The sequence below is a fragment of the Papio anubis genome, chromosome 5, assembly GCF_008728515.1.
Source record: "Papio anubis isolate 15944 chromosome 5, Panubis1.0, whole genome shotgun sequence".
NCBI classification, from domain to species: Eukaryota; Metazoa; Chordata; class Mammalia; order Primates; family Cercopithecidae; genus Papio; species Papio anubis.
Window position 1 is genome coordinate 111,386,826 of NC_044980.1, and position 11,598 is coordinate 111,398,423.

Here is an 11,598-nt window from a genome sequence, read left to right on the forward strand (position 1 = left end):
CCTTATCCTTCCCTCTGTCCCCCTCTTTGCCTCCAAAACATGAAGCACTCTAATCTGTTTGTTACTGTTTATTCAAAATAGCGACAAGGAGAGTAAGGCCATTTGAGGGTAACAAAAAGAGACTCGATGTCACTTGCTCTCAAGACAAACACTTGAGAGCGGTCTGAAACCACATCGAGGCATGTTCTATTAAAAAAAAACCTCTATCTTTTGAACCCTGCCTATTTATGAGCAGACAATTCTGAGTAATGTTACACTTTGGAGCTTGAGAGAAAGTCACAAATATCATGCTTGGAAAATAGTGTCTCTAGACTAAAACTGATAAATGGCTGTTATAAGTATGTCTTTTGAAAGAGACTGTTGTGCAGACACAGCACAATCCCTAAAGAACAAGAGAAAAAAAGTCGTATGTGAAGAATAACACACACAAGGGCCTGATGTGAAGGTCACCACACTCTCATAATCATGAGAAGCCCTTTGACTGAAAGGTCATCTACCATCACTGAATTGTAGATTTAGAGTAGCCTTTAAGGAGAGTTCGACTGACCCCTCTTATTTGTTAATCATGAGAAAATTCAGATCCAGAGTTAAGCAACTTCCTCAGGATAAAACATGAGATATGTGACAGAAATAGAACAGTAACCTCAGTCCCCTGCTGTGAGCCTAGTATCCAGTCGTGAATCTTCTGTCCTTTACCAGCCCATCTCTACTCAATCAGAAGTCAGCTCAGCTACTTAGCTTTTTTTTTTTTTTGAGACAGAGTCTCGCACTGTCGCCCAGGCTGGAGTGCGGTGGCGCAATCTCAGCTCACTGCAAGCTCCGCCTCCCGGGTTCATGCCATTCTCCTGCCTCAGTCTCCCCAGTAGCTGGGACTACAGGTGCCCACCACCACGTCCGGCTAATTTTTTGTATTTTTAGTAGAGACAGGGTTTCACCGTGTTAGCCAGGATGGTCTAGCTACTTAACTTTAATCTGGGCTTCCTAAAGACAATGCAAGTAGAAATGGTAAAATTCATTACAGAACCAACCATATTTTTACACAAAATAATCACACAAATATGTTGACAAAAGTAATAATTATAGGCAACAAGGTTCATATATATTGTTCTTAAGATGAAAAGGATCTAAAAGCATTTGAACTGTAGTGAATTTCTAACCAAAAATGAAATCAGTAGAATACTGGCCATGATAACTGATCTTTCTTCCAGCTGCCCTTGTTTGATTAGAGACACTTTCTAGAACTTTGATGTTTAAGGAAGATGGAAATGCTCACTCAGGTGTCCGGCACAAGGTAACCTTGTGAGAAGGCATTTGAGAATAATTAAATTTTTTTTTAATACCCTGTTTGCTGTTACTTCAGCTGATTTGAACAAAAATGTGTTGTCTTGAACTCTCTGGTCCCTGGGGAGTGACCGGATCTACCTTACTCTCGCGATTAACTTAATCAGTCACATATGAAAGCCTTAGAAAAACAGTGACGTCCCCCTCTGCTACACTACATCAAGCAGCCACATGTTGTCCCACTGTAGACAGACTGTCACTTTCACTGTAGAAGCTGTCATAGGATGGAAAAAGTTATCTGAGTGCTTGACAGCCAGACAGCCCGTTTTGGGGAAGAACACAAAGGTCAAAACCCTTGCCTGGAGTTCAAATATTTTTCTGTTAGAATAACAATCCTGACTGAACTGTCAGTGTTTTGAGTATATTTTCCTTAGTTCAGGTTTTTTAATAAGTGGTTAGTCATTCATTTCTGGGACAAAAAAGAGACCCAGTTTTCTAAGAAGTTTCTTCTTGCATCAACAAACTTTCCATGTTTACAAAAGAGTTACAGATGATTTGAATATCTAGATCAAAGATATTCCTGAAGATGAGATGTGTATGAGGCAGGAGGTAGAAGCCCTCCTGGTAACAACCATCTCTTTAGAAGTCATTAAGAATATGGAGGTTTGAATGAGCAAGTCTCTGAATCAAAGCTCAAACACTTTGTTGTAGCCACAGAAAAATGACACTTTGAAATATAAACGATTAGTAAAATAAGAACCATCAAATGAAATTATACTTTTTATATCAAGATTAATTTCAGTTTATTTCTTCAACAATAAGTTTTTATGTCAACAACTAGGAGAATCGAAAGACAAAACCTGGAAAACTTATAAGTATGCTATGTAAACAAAAGAAATAGAGAAAGTGAATCAAATTAAACAGACTTCACCTTATTTATTATTCCTCATGAAAACCTTTTATGTGTGACTTGTGATTAAAGGGAAAGTGAATATTTATCACAATGGTATTTTAATACCATTGCTTACATAAAACTAGCATGGGGATGGATTGATCATCTAAGGTTCATAGAAAAGACCCATGCCCATGGTAGAGGTCAATTCCATCACAGCAAATACCATCGTAAGCCCAGTCAACAACATTCTTTAAATAAGATTTCTCAATTTTTAGAAAATCTAACTAACTAAATAGGATCTGAGCAGTTTGGAGTTTTTCCTTTCACTTGCCTTTATTGTGACTGAATTATAGCATCTTGTTCTGTGTGACAATTTTTTAAATATCTACAAGGTCCAGAACATTGTGCTAAGTATAGGAGATGAGTTTAAAGAGTAGATTATGAATAAGCAGGGGCACCTCAACAGGGTTTGTTGATTGAGGCTGAAAGTAGTTGTACAGAGCTGCGAGGGACAAAAGCCAGGACAGTAAGGAAGCCAGGGAACAAGACTGAGGGCATGCAAAGCCTGCATTGAATAAGGAACTACCTGAAACCCTGTGGTGCTTTCTCAGCTGCTTTCACATCCGTGCAATATTGCTGTCAACCTAAAAGAAGCCTCAGCTGGGCACAGTGGCTCATACCTGTAATCCCAGCACTTTGGGAGGCCGAGGCAGGCGGATCATGAGGTCAGGAATTCAAGACCAGCCTGGCTAACACAGTGAAACGCCATCTCTACTAAAAATACAAAAATTAGCCAGGCATGGTGGCACATGCCTGTAATCTCAGCTAGTTGAGAGGCTGAGGGAGAATTGCTTGAACCTGGGAGGCAGAGGCTGCAGTGAGCTGAGATCATGTCACTGCACTCCAGTCTGGGTGACAGAGTGAGACTCTGTCTCAGAAAAAAAAAAAAAAAAAGGAAGCCTCACCCATTCTGAGAGCTGCAGAATAGACAGGATGAGGGCCTGCCACGCTGCTGGGATAAAGTTTAATGGACTCCCTTCTAGCCTGCTACCTGTTTCTAGGACAGATTGGCATGAGGGGTGATTTTACTGCTTTTCTTTATGGGCCTTAAGTGGATGGAAATGAGTTAATCATAATCCTTGCATGTTCCTCTTTTACCTATTTATCTCTGTCTGATTACTTTCATAATGGCATGAAATACCATTTCTAGGCAGATTTGACTTTGTGATATAAACTTCTTAGCTACCTTTAAAAGACCAGAGATGAAAATCAGTGTCCAATCAGGGTCAATGGATACTAACTAGACCTAGGATAAAGTTGCCAAATTTAGCAAGTAACAATTCAGGATGCCCTATTACATGGTAAACAGTATTTTTTAGTATAAATATATTCCATTCAATATTTGGTACATGCTTATATTTAGAAAATTACTCACTGTTTATCTGAAATTCAAATTTAACTGACTGTCCTGTATTTATCTGGCAACCATAGTTTAGGGCTTCAGAAAGTCTAAAACAGCATCACATTTACCTCTCATTGTTTGCCACTGATTTTATATGTAAAACAAAAGAATTGTCTTCCATTATACTCATCAACCTAATTATGTCAAAATAGCATAATTCAATGTATACAAGGCACAAGAAAGAACCAGAATACTAGACAAAGCTAAACATTTTCCATTTCCAAACACTTTTTCTACCTAGCTAAAAAGGTGACTCTTACAACAGTTTAAAACTAATGTTGACAAAATGTCTTATTCTCTTATTCGCACCTGTAGGATTTTGCTTTGAGATTCAAAATCATTTTAAACGTAAGTGGACACACTGTTAAAAGTATTTACTACATTTGAATTAGACACAGTCACCCACACACATAAAAAGATAACTCTATGGTTTACACAGCAAAGATTAGTCAAAAGATAATTTAAACATATAATTCTGAAAATCAGATCAAATTACTAGTTCAAAGACTTGTATCCCCAAAGTTACCTGAAGAAAGAATAGAGATAATAAATGTAGATAAATCTTGACATTATGTCAGAAGCACTAGGGCTCCAACATCTACCACTAATACCAAAAAAGAAAAATGCCAAACTGAACTCCTTGCTATGTAAGAAGCAAAGAGGTTAAAAACAAAAACAAAAACAAAACTTCACCTATGAAAAGAAAAGAACGATAAAGAACTGTATTTCTGTATGAAGTAAGAACGTTCTGAAACAAAAGATCCCAAATCTTGTATTCACACCATCCTGACACTGAGAAACTCTTATTATGGATACCGTCTCTTCTCCAAGCAAGACACTCCCAATACTTTGCCTGATTTACTACCTAAAACAAGGCTAAGAAGGGACAAATGGCACAGCCTAGATCTCCAAATGTCAGGATGACAAATGTTATTTCTCTATTTCAAAGGACAAATCATCGATGCAGAGAATAACAAAATTTCAAAAGCACTCTGGCATGGTATCCTGAGAGGAAATTAAAGTAAAACAGTAAATCCTATCTTGAAGTAAAAGCCTGTATCACAGTCCTGACATGAGATACAAAGCAAAGCCAGTGGGACACTCAAACAGAAAGTGGAGAAAATAACTTTCCTTCATGGCAGCTAAGTCCTATACAAACAGTGCACGACTTAGGTGAAAGGTAGGTTAAAGAAGTACCATTTAAGCCAAGAGGTAGAATTTTTCTAGAATGAGATCATTATTTTCCAAATAGAAGATGCTGCCTCCTAGTCATGTGACATTAACTTTTAGCAAGCTAATAAAGCTTCCTTTGCCTCAGTTTCTTAATCTATATGTGAGAAAATAGTATTTATTTTATAATAAAGTTGTTATAGGAATTAAATGAGTATTTGTAGGTACTTAGTGTCTGACACATAGAACACACTAAAAAGAGTTGGCTATATCAAGAAATCCTGGACATAAAGAATACCAAGGAGTCCAGAGTCCTGGTTATTAGCAATAAAAATAATTATCACATAAGCTAACTCTGTGGCATAGCACTTTACAGAATATTCATATGTATGACCTCATTTGATCCTTTTGACCTCCCTGTGAGAGGTGTATTATTGACCTCATGTTATTAAGAAGTCAAGAGACTGTCCCAAGATTGGGTGCCTAATACAGGTAAATAATAGCAGCAGCTGAGGTGTTTTTTGTTTGCTTGTTTTTTGGTAACTTATTAATCTTTGGATTCACTTTTAATTTGGTGGTTTATACAGGTTCCACATTCTTGTTTGACCTAGTTTTTTCTCCTCTTTACCCCTCCCTAGCACTGCAAGAAACATGCAGGATAACGAAAATGCAAATTTAAACATGCCAAGTTTTTCCACCTGACTTTGGCAGAGTCATAAGACCATAACCGAACTGTTAGGGCACTTTTCTAAATTAAGCAACAAAAAATAGTTCCATCTTCCTCTGTCAGTCATTTCCCCACCCCAGCATAATTACAAGGTTTTCTCCTATGAATACCAGTTTTTAAAATCATTTATGTGACTGTGTATAGCTCAGCTATGAGACAAACGAAAATTTTGATAAATGCAAGTAATTGATGTTAATTTACATATTCCCCAATGATTGCCATTGGTTTAGGGTAAACAGTCTGAGATTCTCTGCTGCATCTTAAATAATCAGAGATGACAGCGCCTACATGGAACAGGTTAAAAGGTCTTTTTAGGATAGAGATAAATAATCTAAAGAGCCTAAGAAAAGCAGCAGCAAAGGCCCATGCAAACCAAAGGACTCCATTACAATGAGCAAATGAGCAAATGAGCAAAAGGCTTAGGCAATACATTTTTTGAAAAATTCAGTGAAAAAGCTTATTTGCTCATTTATAAATATTAATTAACCCCTAACATATGCCAGGCATTGCACTGAGTGTTGTAGATTCTGTGGGGAGAAAACAAAGACCTGGTCCTGTTCCATGGGTGCGTACAGTAAGGTTAGATCTAGTCTGGGAGGGCAAGGAGAATATCTCTGTACAAGTGACAATTGTGCTAAGCTATGAAGTGATATTAACTATGAATAAAATTGGCAGGACAATATTCAAAAAACGTGTGGCTAAAGGGATGGAAAGTAACTGAAGTACGAGGAGAATGTAGAAGTGTAATGACAGATGAGACTGGAGAGATAGCAGGGACAAGAGCTGCCATGGTTCATTAGGTGACACTAATGACTTTTTTTCATTCTAAAAGAATGGGGAGGTTTTAAGCAAGAGCAGGGGAAGGGGTGAGCTGAACTGGCATTAACAGTCCTTGGAAAGTTTGTTCCAGTAATTATGTGGATAAACTATACAGGAGGTTATTGCAGTAGAGAAATGATAATAGCTTAGAGGAGAATGGATGAAATGAAAGGAGTTGGTTATATACAGGATATAAAATTGTCAGGACTGGGTGATGAATTAGATATAAACTTATTTGATGATGTATGTCCAACACTAAGAACGATGTCTGGTACATAACTGCACCTAATATTTGTGGAATAAATTTTAAATGAGTAAATACAAGAATGAGGGAAATGAGGTCTCAAAAATGACTGCTGAGATTCTAGGTAGCATGTCTTAGAGAAATGATGATTCCACGGCAAAGATAAAACAACCAAGAAGAAGGTCAAGATTGAGGTAACAGGTCCATTAGTTTAATTTTAATCTCTTGATCTTGAAGTGTCTTTAAGTCACCTAATAGAGCAGTCAAGAAAGAGAATGCATACCCTGGAGCCAAAAAGAGTGGTTTCAACCAAAAATATGAATTTGTGAGTCACTTATTTATAAGAAGTGATTAAAGCCTTAAGCATAAATACTATTGCCTAGGGAGAGACTACAGAGTGAGAAGATGAGAGGATTCTGGAACAAGCTTAGAGAAGCTCTACAATCCAGGAAAAATGTGGTGAAGGAGTCTGCAAAGAAGAAGCACCCAGAGAATTTGGGTACAAATAGGAAAGGTTTATATTGTGAAAAGCAAGCTAAGAGACTGGGTCAAGAAGAGACAGTGACTAAGTGTTGAATGCAATTCAAAGTCACGTATGAAAGACCAAAAAACATTCTTGGGGTTTAGCTATAAAAAACATTGATGAGTTTAGAAAGAGCTGTTTCAGTAGAGGTATGGGAGTAGAGGCTGATGACAGGTGACTGGATGAGTGTTAAGTGATAACATTGGGACTTTGTATAAAAGCAAGTGGAAAAGAAAAATAGTATAGTAGCTAAACAGGAATAAGGGAAGAGGTCAAATAACCAAAATATAAGTCAAAGAGAAGCATTCTGTTGGCAAGAAGAGGTTGACTACACATAAGAGAGAAGAGATAATCAAATGTGAAAGGTTTCTGAAAAAGTCAACTACTCTGAGCAATGTTAGTATTAGAAATGCTCTTAGCAGGAGTCTTTAGCAGATTTGAGATATCAAAATATGATGATGGACAGAATGACCAAGAAAGAATCTAGAAAATAACTGAAAGGAACCTCTCCTGAAATAACTTACATCAGATTAGGTATTTCACAATATTAGAGGAGAAATACCTTTTGAAATTTTTGAAAATTTTTCCCTTAAGAAAAAAACCTTTAAACTTATAGACCATCTCCATATACCTTTCATATGAGTGGAGATTAAGAGTGAGTGGTATATTAATCAGCTCAGGCTGCCATAGCGGATTAGCATAGACTGGATGGCTTAAACAATAACAAAATTTATTTTTCAAGGTTCTGGAAGCTGGAAAGTTCAAGATCAGGGTGCAAGCAAGGTAGATGTCATTCTGAGACCTCTCTTCTTGGTTTATAGGTGGCTACCATCTCACTGTGTGTTCATGTGAGCTCATTTTTGCACACACATGGGTAGAAAAAAGTTAGCTCTCTGGTGTATCTTCTTATAAGTAACACAAATTCTATCAGATCAAGGCTCTACTCCTCTGACCTCACTTAACCTTAATTACTTCCATAAAAGTCCTATATCTCCAAATACTACTACATTGGGGGTTAGGACTTCAACATATTAATGTTATAGGGGACACAAACATTCAGTCCATTGCAAGCTGGAATAATTCTTAAAAATGGCATCCATGGGTAATATGTCCAGTACTCCAAGGACATATTCAACTGATTTGGCATTGAGAAATACAGGGTCTTTAGAAAAATTTGTTCAATATAGGGGTCTTTGCATGACTCCATTCATCTGGTCTCCCATTTAAATATATTTTTTAAATATATGTGTAATTTCTAAAGCAATTGCTGTATACGTGACTACTCTTTGTGGGAATAATGGAAAAGGCACAAGAACAGAGATTCTAGTCAGAGAAGAAAAAACAGAAATGATCACTTCTCACCCTTTTTCTCAATATTCCTGTCTTCACCATCCCACAATTCATATTTCACCAGTCTATATCTTTGGTCTTTCTCCCTCAACAACTCCTACAAAATGCTCTCAGCTCATACTAAACCTTTAGGGCATACCTACTACCTCAGCATTCACTCTACAGAACACAAGAGGCATCTGTATAGCATATCCCAGGCCTATCACCACCCCTGGGTCTATAAGTAATGCTCAAAATATATTGTCAACTACATATTCCAGGGCCCTAAACCTCTTCCTCTGCCTCCTCGATTCCTAGACCTTAGAGAACTCTAGGACATAAGGCTGCTATTTCCCTATCTTCCCCAGGCTCTATGAACAACTCCCTTCAGTGCACCATTTTGATCAATAAGGAACATTGCCCAGAAAGTCATTCAATCTCCCAAGGTGCCTAAGCCCATGGGAACCACCCACTCCCCTCCACATAACAAATAAGTGTGCCAGATCTTTTCCCACTGAGTAGTCCTTAACACATCACTGGATGTACTCACACATCCTGAAATTATCTGATCTCTTTGGTTGCTCTTTCCATGTCAATCTATGGATGGTAAAATAAAGATTTAGTCTTGATGGCATAAAGAGAAATATTCTCAAGCATCCAGCCTGAGCCTCCTGTTGCAGCTTAGTTTAACAAAGAATCCTGCATTGGGAAATTGAGTATGAGGACTCAAGGGGGATTTGCCTTTGTCATTGCCTATTGTGCGTCTGTCTTCATCAGAGCCTCCTGAAGAAGAGTGGCTTTCCCTAGGCAGGATTCAGGCATTGCTGGATTCCCTGGGATAATATCAAGAAGTCTCAGTTTATCACGTGAAAAAAAATTAGCATTTGCTAAGATTTTAAATTATAGTTTTAAATATTTTAATGATAAAAGGGAAGTGAAATATGCCCAAGCCCCAGAAATTGAGTGTCAGCATAATAAGGAAATGGGCCTAGAATTATTATCTCATTCAATAAATTAGTTCAAAGGAAAGAAGCTGTAAACTAAAAGTTCCTTGATCATGAAAAATGTAACTACTGTGTAATACACCCCAATACTTACTGCTCTATCTCCTGCCCTTTTAACTAATTGCAAGAAAATCAAGGGCAGGAGTTCTGAGGTTGATTCTGAAATCATTTTGTGGTAATTTAAAGTAATTGGGATTTTTCATGACAGTTGCTATAAAGAATATATAGCTTTGCTATTTCTTGTGACAGTTCTTTGAATTACACCTGCAGAAAAAGAAGTATGAGGCATTGCTGTTAATTTACAGCAATACACCCATTCCACCATCACGGGGTTAGCATTACAAATGAGCAAAGGACAAAAACAGCCTCTGGGTAAAATGAGAACTGCCTGTGAGGGTTCTTACCCAGTCCAGTCTTGTTTCTACCCAAAGGCACATCCATACAGACTCTAATACAGCCCTCTGAAGCCAATCTGCATCTTGGAGCCAAATGCCAACTCATTTGGAATCCTAAGTGCTAAGTGAAATGTTTAAAACATGCAAGAATCTTAATTAGTAAAGGATCAGAGGAAAAAAATAAGTGTTCTATTAATAATTAGATAAACTTGAAGCATAATGACAAGTGATCTGACGCCCTGTCTCTGCGATGCTTGCTGGGGGTAAAGCTTGTCAGTTGCTGCCTCCTTAGCACAAATTGCATTTGATCTCAGGAAGGGCTCTTAAGAGCAAAAGAGTATAAAGATGTTTTCAGTATCTCCTCTTCCTTTTAGTGTCCCTGCTGTGTGAACCCCACCATAATTAGAAGCTGGATTTTAGTGGGATGCATTGAGTGTTCAATTAGGTTTCTTTTCTTCCTAGCAGTCCTGTTTTAATATGAATGAACACAAAGTCAATTATCATTCAGAAGCATGCTTTGAGTTGCGCTGACATTCTTCGTACATGTTTGACAACTATCACCCCGAGACATTGTCCTTAATTCAGATGGGGGTGGGGAGGAAGAATGGCCTAAATTTCTGTTTGAATACAACTAAAAGCATGATGCCTTTTGCTCTCAAAATAGAATGATAGACCAAAGGCATGCTATTCAAAGTATGCTTCTCAGGCCTTTAAAAATCACAATCTGGGGACTGAACCAGACTCTGCATTTTAACAAGGTCCTGGGTGATTTATATACACATTAAAGCTTGAACACCAATGACATGAAGTTATCAAAATATCTTTAGTAATATATAATATCTGGGAGGAAAACATTGTGTCTTTGATTTGTTTCTTCACCAAAACTTTATTCTAAACTGTAGATTTTCAGCAATACTCAAAGAAATAAATCAGAATAGAACTGTCATGATAGACATCAATAAGGCCCACTAAAACTTTCAAGTCTCTCATTTAAGGTATGTGGAAAGATTGCATTTCCTTGCCTCCTTAGCTTGAGTATAGCTGGGTAGCTTGCTTTGGTCAGTGAAATGAGAATGAAAGGGACATGTGCCCCTTCCATGTGAAAGCATTTAGGAATTGGTACACCATTCCCCATGCTCTCACTTCTACTGCCAATGTGTTCATGGAAGTTTATGTTGATGTGGAAGTGCTGTAACATGGAAAAAAAAAAGAAAGAAAAAGTGGTGCCATTTTTTGGCTCCTTGACAAAAAAGCTAATATAAAGTGTAGAATCTTAACAATGTTCAAAGAAATAAATTAGAAAGTAATTCTGCCAACAAATGGAGGACAGCTGCCTCAAGAGTGACGCCTTGACCCTCAGGGTGTTTTAAGTGAATGAGACATAAGCCTCTGAAATGTTGGAGTTTTGTTAGTGCAGCATAACCTCACCTCTCCTGACTGATACAATTGGCAATGTATAAATAAAATGAAGTAGAGAAAAGCAACCTTTACCCATTGAAAAATAGAGGGCTAAGGAGCTTTTTATAGGCATAGTCCAGCCTCTCCATAAAAGCATCCATGCGTCATAATATCTAGTATAACTTGAAAATTTCCTTCAAATCTGGGATGGCACAGCTCCATAATACAATATAATATCTTGATTTAAAGCCTGTTAGAAATAGGACAATCATTCTTTCTTGGTTTAGGGAAGAATGAAGAGGCTGTAATACAATTCAGAACCTTCTCTTTTTCTTAAAAATACCCAAATAT